At 35.1% G+C, this 10,552-nt stretch overlaps 1 protein-coding gene across 11 annotated transcripts in view; it reads left to right on the top strand.

Moving 5' to 3' along the window:
* The window catches only part of SLC44A5 (solute carrier family 44 member 5), a 369,855-nt gene that overhangs the window by 91,348 nt on the left and 267,955 nt on the right, over positions 1–10,552 (top strand). The window lies entirely within an intron of this gene.

The raw sequence follows: 10,552 nt of genomic DNA, 5'->3' as shown, positions 1-10,552 counted from the left end.
GTTTGAGTCACTAACCAAAAATTGGGTTCAGGATTGCTCAACAACTCAACCCAGTAATCTGCAGAGATGAAGGAATTGTCAGTCATTCTACCTGAACTTTCATTAATTATGTGATGCAGATTGCCATCTTTGGGGCCCAGGCTTCAAAGTAAATCCAGTTCTTTTAATGTCATAAGAAAGCGATTTCTGGTTTTAGTACTATTTATGAACTGCATTCAGTCATCTTAGATGTAAAAATCTTCTTGTTGTAAATAAATTGTGAGTCAATGTTTCATTATTCATTTATAAAATAATTCCTTTAAGTAGGATTACATTTTCAGAGAGAAATCCATATCTTAAGGATTTTATTTTTAACTTGAACTGGGCTTATTTACATGAGGACATTTTCAGATTTATCGAGGCCAAGCCATAGCACCTCTACAAGATTGCTCTGTGGACTTAGCCCTGGACCCAGAGGCTTATGAATTCCTGTCACAGCTCTGCACATAACTTCTCTGTGGCCTTGTGCCAGTCAGTAAGCACTTCTGGACTTAAATGTCCCAGTCATGTAATTGGGATTATAATATGTGTGCCTTCCCTGACTCACTTGAATGGGGAGAGGATTAATGAATAGACTGGCTTGACCCTACCAGGGAGAAAGAACTAAATCACTTGCTTTTTATGGGGTTCATTAACTATTTGAAGCTGGTAGCTATTTAGTGCTTGGAAAAGACAATTTACTAAATGACCCCAGGTTAGCCTCAAAGATATAATGCACTTCTCCAAAGTGAGAAATCGTTCACTTCCTGCTGGCAGGAGCAGGCATCCAACCTTGTATGTCATTCTACAAGAGTAGGTTTCATAAATGTGCATATTATTCACAATACTTTGCACTTTGTTAATACCTGATAAAAACAGTGCTGCTGAGATTGTACTCAGAATATATTAAAATGGATTTTATAGATAGGTAATGTTTGTTCAAATGAAAAGCACTCTGCTGTACTTAGTATTTATGTTATTTTGCATTTCTAATTACTTTCTTGGGAACAAATGTTCAAGCAAATTCTATTTTTTTTGAAAAATTTTTAATGTTTAGGTATTTTTGAGAGACAGGGACAGAGTGCGAGCGGGGGAGGGGCAGAGAGGTACACACAGAATCCAAGGCAGGTTCCAGACTCTGAGCTGTCAGCACAGAGCCTGAGAGACAGCACCCAGCCAGATGAGGGGCTCAAACACACAAACCGTGAGATCATGACCTGAGCTGGAGTCGGACACTTAACCAACTGAGCCACCCAGGTGCATCCAAGCAAATTCTAAAAATCATATTTGCTTTTATGATAGTAATGCTTGTTCAATCACCCCTCAACAAAGTCTATTTTTTTAAATTAAAAAGTATTTTTAACTAATTGATGTAACTACCATGTAAAGGTCTGTAAAACATGATTTGTGTTATAAAAGAAGTCCCTGTACTTGAAAGGTTTAGAAAGTACTGTCCAGTAACAAGTCTGACTATATTTAGAATGCAAGTCTGACTATATTTAGCAGTCCTTTCCCTGACTATAACAGATTTAAGATAACATTTTGGATTTTCCCCAATGTTAATACCACTTCTGTTTCATTAACTAATTTTCTGATCTTTGTTGATCAAAACTGAGTTCAGAGTGCAATATCGTTATTCTTCCTTTTAACACTTCAAACAGGGATTCTTATCAAGGCACACCAAGAATTTATTAGATACAATGCTTTTAGCAAATAGATTTCTGTGAGATGCATAGCTTTTTGAAGCCCTCCATAATTGCCATATCTTGAGATGGTATATGTGAATGTGTTTAACACAATGTCTAGTAGCAACATAGTAGATATTCAGTAAATCTAAGTTTTCATTCTCTTTTTGCCTTTAAAACATCTGTTTAGGAGTGTGACATTCATAGCCTCCAAATAGTGAAATCCCCTGAGTAGTCTCGGGTCTCTTTCTTTCTCCTTTAGTCCTCTTACAAGTTTTCTACTCGTAGCACTGCTTTTTCTCCAATCCAGGTTTCTTTTCACTGAAATATGCATTGTCATCTCTGAAATCTAGATGTGAGTTTATCCTGTCAAGTCTGGGAAATATATTATTTCCTTTGTCTAGACTGTCCTTGCTCTTTCTGTTCTTCGAGACTCTTATTTAAAGACCGCCTACTTTAGTAAGCTTTCCCTAACCCTCCGGTTTGATTTAGATGTCCCTCATCTCTTCATATGCATCTCTACTAGTATTTAAAATACTATAGTTGTTAGTTCCCTAATCTGCCTCATCCACTAGACTGTAGGTCTCAGCCACTGAAGTTTACATGCATTGTATTTCATCTCTGTAATCCAGGGCTTAATATGTGATCAGCATTCAGTAAATAATATTTACTGATTCTATAAATAAAGTTGCATTTATTTCCTTGTGTTAGTATCTTAAATTTATTACCCATTGTGCTTTGGAGTATAGACATCTCAGATCATAACTCATTCCTGCCTCTTCTTTACAAATGGATTTCTCATGTAAATTATTGAATATTTCCTTCATGGTGAGTCTTCTTCCAATATCATTCATGTCCTCCAAAGTAACCCTTCTATTTTTATAGTTTTAACTGAGCGTTTTAACCTTACCACTTTCATTTCCCATGTAAAGCCTTCTTGGTCAAAGCTGTAAATTTCTGGGCAAACATGTTGATTCTTACATTCCTGTAACCACCACCAACATCAAGAAATATGCATTTTCAGCCCCCTTATAATCCCTCCAATGTTCCCTCCCAATCACTACCACTTCTCCTAAAGGTAAATATTACTTTAACTTCTTTAAAAAATTTTTTTTAATGGTTATTTATTTTTGAGAGAGTGGGCGGGGGGGGTGGGTAGAGAATGAATGACCAGGGGAGGGGCAGAGAGAGAGGGAGATGAAGCAGGCTCCAGGCTCTGAGTGCTCAGCACAGAGCCCGATGTGGGGCTCAAACCCACAAACTGTGAGTTTGATCATGACTTGAGCTGAAGTCAGACGTTTAACCAACTGTGAGCCACCCAGGTGCCCCTATTATTTTAACTTCTAACACCAGTTATTACTTATTTATTTTTTATAGCCCAAGATGAAAATTATAAAAGTGAGAATTACTCATTTGTAGAATAATATAAACCTTGCAGGAAATGGGAATTTTGTATATTAATTATATTTATCTTAAGAGAACTTTATCATACATACACACATATATGAAGTCACTTTGCCAACTTAAGCTCATAAAAATGAAAAGGGTTGGAATAAAAATTTCCCCCTCAGTGTATAGGGAAAAATATGTAATAGTCTGTGACACAAAATTTGGGATTTTGAAAAAACCTCTTTCTCTTTTCAAAGTATTGTACATCCTCTCAGATTTTGCATATCCAGCCTACTGATGTGGACACATTAGAGACCTTTTCGAGCTCTTACTTTGGTGACTCAGAGTATTGCTATGCCATGGCCAATGGAGGATTAAACTGGATGAACATTATTATTGGAATAGTTCTATGACTGTTTATATAGACACAGTTTCTCTTTCTTTTTTAAGAAATGTTTTTTTTAAGTTTATTTATTTTGAGACAGAGAGAGAGACAGACAGACAGACAGTGTGAATGGGGGAGGGGCAGAAAGAGAGGGAGAGAGAGAGAGATTCCCAAGCAGGCTCCATGCTTGCAGCTTTGGAGCCTGATGCAGGTCTTGGACCCACGAACCATGAGATCATGACCTGAGCTGAAACCAAGAGTCTGTCGCTTAATCTACTGAGCCACCCAGGTGCCCCTCTTTTTTGTTTTTTAAGTATATTTATTTTGAGAGAGAGAGAAAGTGTGAGTGGGGGAGGGGCAGAGAGGGAAGGAGAGAGAGAATCCCAAGCAGACTCCATGCTGTCAGCGCAAAGCCTTATGCAGGGCTCGATCCCACAAACCATGAGATCATGACCTGAGCCGAAATCAAGAGTCAGATGCTTGTGGTTTGTTTCCCTCTCTACTCTTTTTCCTCCCACTTCCCATATGTTCATCTGTTTGTTTCTTGAATTCCACATATGAGTGAATAATATATTTGTCTTTCTCTAATTGAGTTAATTCGCTTAGTATAATACATTCTAGCTCCATCCGTCATTGCAAATGGCAAGATTTCATTCTTTTTGATGGCTGAGTAATATATACAATATATATGTATACCAAATCTTCTTTATCCATTCATTAGTTGATGGACATTTGGGCTCTCTCCATAGATTGGCTATTGTTGATAATTCTGTTCTAAATATTGGGATGCATGTACATCTTTGAATCTGTACTTTTGTATCCATTGGGTAAATACCTAGGAGTACAGTTGCTGGATCGTAGGGTAGTTCTATTTTTAATTTCTTAAGGAACCCCCATACTGTTCTTCAGAGTGGCTGTATCAGTTTGCATTCCCACCAACTGTACAAGAGGGCTTCCCTTTCACCACATCTTTGCCAACATCTGTTTTTTCTTGTGTTGTTCATTTTCAACATTCTGACAGGTGTGAAGTGGTATCTCATCATGGTTTTGATTTGTATTTCCCTGATGATGAGTGATGTTGAGCATCTTTTCATATGTCTGTTAGCCATCTGGATGTCTAAGGAGAAGAATTAATTGACATTACTTGAGAGATGTTAAGAAAGAGTTGAGATCATGTGAAACTACTCAGTGATGCCCATATGTTTTTGTAACTATTCCTGTGGCTGTGTCACTTTGTTTTTAATTTTTACATATATGTTTATTTATTGAAATATACTTGACATAAAATATTTTATTAATTTCAGGTGTACATCATAGTGATTCAATATTTTTATATATTATGAAATGGTCCCATGATAAATCTAGTTACCACCCCTCACCCTACAGTTATTACAATATTATTGACTATATTCCCTATGCTGTACATTGCATCTTCATGACTTATTTATTTTATAACTAGAGGTTTGTATCTCTTGATCCCCCTTACCTATTTTGCCTGCCCCCCCTCCAAACCCTCAACATTCTGGCAACCAACAATTTGTTTACTGTATCTATGAGTTTGTTTTTGCTTTGTTTTGTTTTGTTTTGTTTTTTGGATTCCACATTTAGGTGAAATCATATAGTATTTGTGTTCCTCTGTCTGACTTATTGCACTTAGTATTATACCTTCTAGGTCCATTCATGTTGTCACAAATGGCAAGAGTTCATTCCTTTTTATGGCTAAGTAATATTCCATTGTATATATACTCCACATCTTCATTATCCATTCATTTATCAGTAGATACTAGTTTGCTTCCATATCTTGGTTACTGTAAATAATGCTGCAATGAGTATAGGAGTGTATATATCTTTTTGGACTGTGTTTTCATTTTCTTTGGATAAATAGCTAGAAGTGAAATTGCTGAGTCATATGATAGTTCTATTTATAATTTTTTTGAGGAAACTCCATACTATTTTCCATAGGGCCTACACCAATTTATATTCCTACCAATAGTGTATAAAGGTTCCCTTTTCTCCACATCCTCACCAATGGTTATTTCTTGTCTTTTTGATATAGCCATTCTGACAGGTGTGAGATGATTTCTCATTGTGGGTTTGATTTGCATTTCCCTGGTGGTTAGTGATGTTGAGCATCTTTTCATGTGTCTGATGGCTATCACTATGTCTTTTTGGAAAAATGTCTATTCAAGTCTTCTATCCACTTTAGAATTAAATTATTAGTATTATTTTTGGATAATAAATTAAGTTCTTTCTGTATTTTGGATATTAATCCCTTATCAGATGTATGATTTGAAAATATCTTCTCCTGTTTAGTAGGTTGCTTCTTCATTTTGTAGATGGTTTTTCCTTCATGTGCAAAAGCTTTTAGTTTTATATAATCCCATTTGTTTATTTTAGCTTTTGTTGCCCTTGTCTGAGAAGACTGTTTAAAAAAATGTTGTGAAGACCAATGTCAAAGAGCTTTCTGTCTATGTTTTCTTCTAAGAGTTTTATGGTATCAGGTCTTACATTCAAGTCTTTAATCCGTTTTGAATTTATTTTTGTATATGTTATAAGATAGTGGTCCAGTTTCATTCTGTTGCATGTACCTGTCCAGTGTTCCTAACACAATTTATTAAAGAAGCTGTGTTTTACCCACTGTATATTCTTGCCTCTCTTATTATAGATTAATTGATCATGTTATGTGTGAGTTTTTTTCTTGGCTTTCTTTTCTATTCTATTGGTCAACATGTTTTTGTGCCAGTGCCATACTGTTTTGGTTACTGTAGCTTTGTAGTATAGTTTTAAATCATGGAGCATGTTATCTTCAGCTTTGTTCTTTTTTCTCAAGATTGCTTTGATTATTTGGGGATATTTTCTGGTTCCATAAAATTTTTAGGACTTTTTGTTCCAGTTTAGTGGAAAATGCCATGGAACTTTTTATAGGATTTGCAATGAATCTGTAACTTGCTTTGGATAGTATGCACATTTTAACAATACTAATTCTTCCAATCAATGAACATGGAGTATCTTTCCATTTATTTGTATTTTCTTCAGTTTCTTTCATCAGTATTTTATTGTTATCAGAGTGTAGGTCTTTCACCTCCTTGGTTAAATTTATTTCTAGGTATTTTATTCTTTCTGTTGCAGTTGTAAATGGAGTTGTTTTCTTAATTTCTCTTTCTGATAGCTTGCTATTAGTGTATAAAAGCAACTGATTATGTTAATTTTGTATCCAACTACAGTTTACTGAATTCATTTATTAGTTCTAATAGTTTTTTTTTTTGGTGGAGTCTTTAAAGTTTTCTACATATAGTATCATGTCATTTGTGAATAGTGACCATTTAACTTCTTTCTTTCTTCTAATTTAGATGCTTTTAGTTTTTTTTTTCTCTCTTCTTGCTGTGGGTAGGACTTCTAATACTAGACTGAATAAAAGTAGCAAGAGTGGGCATCGTTTTGTTTCTGATTTTAGAAGAAAAGGTTTCAACTTTTCACCATTTAGTATGATGTTAGCTATAGGTTTGTCATATATAACCTTTATTATTTTGAGGTACGTTCCGTATAAACACACTTTGTTGAGGGTATTTATCATAAATTGATGCTGAATTTTGTTAATGCTTTTTTTCATTTTTGAGATGATCATGTAATTTTTATCATTCGTTTTGGTAATGTGGTATATCACGTCAATTTGTGGATGTTGAACCATCTTCATATCCCTGAAATAAATTCCACTTGATTGTGGTATATGATCCTTTTAATGTATTGTTGAATTCAGTCTGCTAATATTTTGCTGAAGATTTTTGCATCCATGTTTTTTAGGGATATTTACTATATTTTTGTTTTTCTTTCTTTCCTTCTCTCTCTCTCTCTCTTTCCTTCTTTCTCCCTCTTTCCTCCCCTCCCCACTCTGTGTGTGTGTGTGTGTGTGTGCACATGTGTGTGTTGTCTTTGTCTGGTTTTGGTGTCAGGGTAATGCTGACCTTATAAAATGATTTTGGAAGCATTTCTCCCTCTTCAATTTCTAGATAATTTGAGAAGGTTAAGTGCTAACTCTTTTTTAAACGTTTGGTGTAATTCACCTGTGAAGCTGTATTGTCTGGACTTTTTTTGGGGAGGGGGGCTACTGATTCAATTTTGCTGTTTGTAATTTGTCTATTCAGATTTTCTATTCCTTTGTGATTCACTCTTGAAAGCTGTGTTTTCCTAGGAATTTATCCATATCTAACTTTTCCAATTTGTTGATGTTTAAATGTTTGTAGTAGTCTCTTATAATCCTTTGTATTTCTGTTGTATCAGTTGTAACGTCTCTTTCGTTTCTGATTTTATTTATTTGGGCCTTCCTTTTCTTGATAAGTCTAGCTAGAGGCTTATCAATTTTGTTTATATTTGCAAAGAACCAACTTTTAGTTTAATTGCTCTTTCTTATTTATTTGTTTATTTTGGTCTCTGTTTTGTTTACTTCCACTCTGGTCTTTAGTATTTCCTTCCTTCTTTTAACTTTGGGCTTTGTTTGTTTTTCTTTTTCTAATTCCTCTAGGTTTAAAGTTAAATTGTTCGCTTGGTAATTTTTATTTGTTTGCTTCTTTAGGTAAGCCTGTATTGCTATGAACCTCTCTATTAAAACTGCTTTTGCTGCATCCCATAGATTTCAGAAAGTTGTGTTTCCATTTTCATTTGCTTCAAGGTTTTTTTTTTATTTCCTCTTTGTTTTTTTTCATTGACCATTGGTTTTTTAGTAATGTGTTGTTTAGTATCTACTTGTTTGTGGTTTTTTTTTTCCAGTTTTGTTTTTGTAACTGATATCTAGTTACATACTGCTGTGGTCAGAAAAAAGGTCTGATATAATTTCAATCTTCTTGGACTTGTTGAGACTTGTTTTATGGTCTAATATGTGGTCTATCCTGGAGAATGTTTCATGTACACTTGAAAAGAATATGTATTTTGTAGTTTGGGGATGAAATGATTACTATATATATATATTAAGTCTGTCTAGTCTAATGTGTTGTTTAATGCCAATGTTTCCTTACTAATTTTCTGTTTGGATGATCTATCCATTGATACAAGTTGGGTATTAAAGTCTCCTACATTTATATTACTGTCAATTTCTCTCTTTATGTCTGTTCATGTTTGATATATGTATATATACATCTATATATACTTCCATGTTGAGTGCATAAATATTTAGAATGTTATATCCTTTTCTTGGATTGACCTCTTTGTCTTTTGCTACAGGCTGTTCTTTAAAGTTTGTTTTGTCTGATAATTATTGCTACATCAGTTTTCTTTTCTTTTTGCTTCCACTTCCATGGACTATCTTTTTCTTTCTTTACTTTTAGTCTCTGTCTTTAGATATGAAGTGTGGCTTTTATAAGAAGCATATAGATGGGCCTTATTTATTTATTTATTTATTTTTATTTATATTTTTATTTTTTATTTTTCTTTTAACATTTATTTATTTTTGAGAGACAGACAGATCATGAGTGGGAGAGGGGCAGAGAGAGAGAGAGGAAGACACAGAATCTGAAGCAGTCCAGGCTCTGAGCTGTCATCACAGAACACAACGTGGGGCTCGAACCCACAAACCATGAGAGCATGACCTAAGCTGAAGTCAGGCGCTTAACTGACTGAGCCAGCCAGGTGCAATAAGGTGCACCTAATTATTTTTTAAAAAAATTTCTTAAAGTTTATTCATTCTTGAGAGACAGGGAGACAAAGCATGAGTGGGGGAGGGACAGAGAGAGAGAGAGGGAGACACAGAATCCGAAGCAGGCTCCAGGCTTTGAGCTGTCAACACAGATCCCAACGTGGGGCTCAAACCACGAACTGTGAGATCATGACCTGAGCTGAAGTCAGATGCTCAACCAACAGAGCCACCCAGACGCCCCAAGGTGCACCTTCTTTATTTTTTATCCATTGGAGCATTTAGTCCATTCATATTTATTTATTTATTTAATTTTTAATATTTATTTATTTTGAGAGAGAGAGAGAGAGAGTGAGAGAGAGTGAGAGAGTGAGAGTGCAGGCAGAGTGATAGGGAGAGAGAAAATCCTAAGGTGGCTCTACACCATTAGCACAGAACCCAAAGCAGGACTGGAACCCAAGAACTGTGAGATCATGATCTGAGCTGAAGTCAAGGGTCAGACACTTAACACTCTGAGCCAATCAAGCACCCTGAATCCATTTACATTAAAAATGACTATTGATAGGTATATGCTTATTGCCATTTTGTTAATTGATTTCTATTGTTTTGTAGTTCTGTTCCTTCTTCTCTTAGTCTCTTCCATTGCAGTTCGATGGTTTTCTTTAGTGTTATATTTGGGTTCCTTTCTCTTTATTTTGTGTATCTATTGTAAGTTTTTGGTTTGTGGTTATTACCATTAGGTTCGTATATATTGACATATATACATATATGTAATAAGCCTATTTAAATTTTTTTAAATGTTTATTTGTTTTTCAAAGAGAGAGAGACAGACAGACAGAGTGCAAGCAGGGGATGGGCAGAAAGACACACACACAGAACCTGAAACACGTTCCAGGCTTCGAGCTGTCAGCACAGAGTCCGGCATGGGGCTCAAATCCACAAACTGTGAGATCATTACCTGAGCCTAAGTCGGACATTTAACCGACTGAGCCAGCCAGCTGCCCCTATAATCAGTCTATTTTAAGCTGATTATTGGTTAAGTTTAAATGCATTCTAAAATAATATATTTTTACCACTCCCCCTCATGTTTTATGCTTTTGATGTCTGATTTTACATGTTTCTCTGTGTGTATCCCTTAACTTCTTATTGTAGTTATAGTTGATTTTCTTATTTTTGTCTTTTATCCTTCACACTAACATTTTAAGTGGCTGAATTACTGCCTTTACTATATATTTGCCTTCACCAGTGAGGTTTTGTCTTTCATGTATTTTTCTTATTTCTAGTTATGTTTTTTTTTCCACTTAAAAAAAACCTGTTTATATTTCTTATAAGACTGGCTTAGTGGTGATGAACTTTAGCTTTATCTTGCTTTGGAAGCTCTCTTTCTTTTAGTTCTGAATGATAGCCTTGCTGGGTAGAGTATTCTTGGTTTGCAAGTTTTTCACTTGTAGC

Source organism: Acinonyx jubatus, chromosome C1, assembly GCF_027475565.1.
Source record: "Acinonyx jubatus isolate Ajub_Pintada_27869175 chromosome C1, VMU_Ajub_asm_v1.0, whole genome shotgun sequence".
NCBI lineage: Eukaryota > Metazoa > Chordata > Mammalia > Carnivora > Felidae > Acinonyx > Acinonyx jubatus.
The sequence above is the reverse complement of the archived record's forward strand: the minus strand, read 5'-3'. Positions and strand labels throughout refer to the sequence as shown.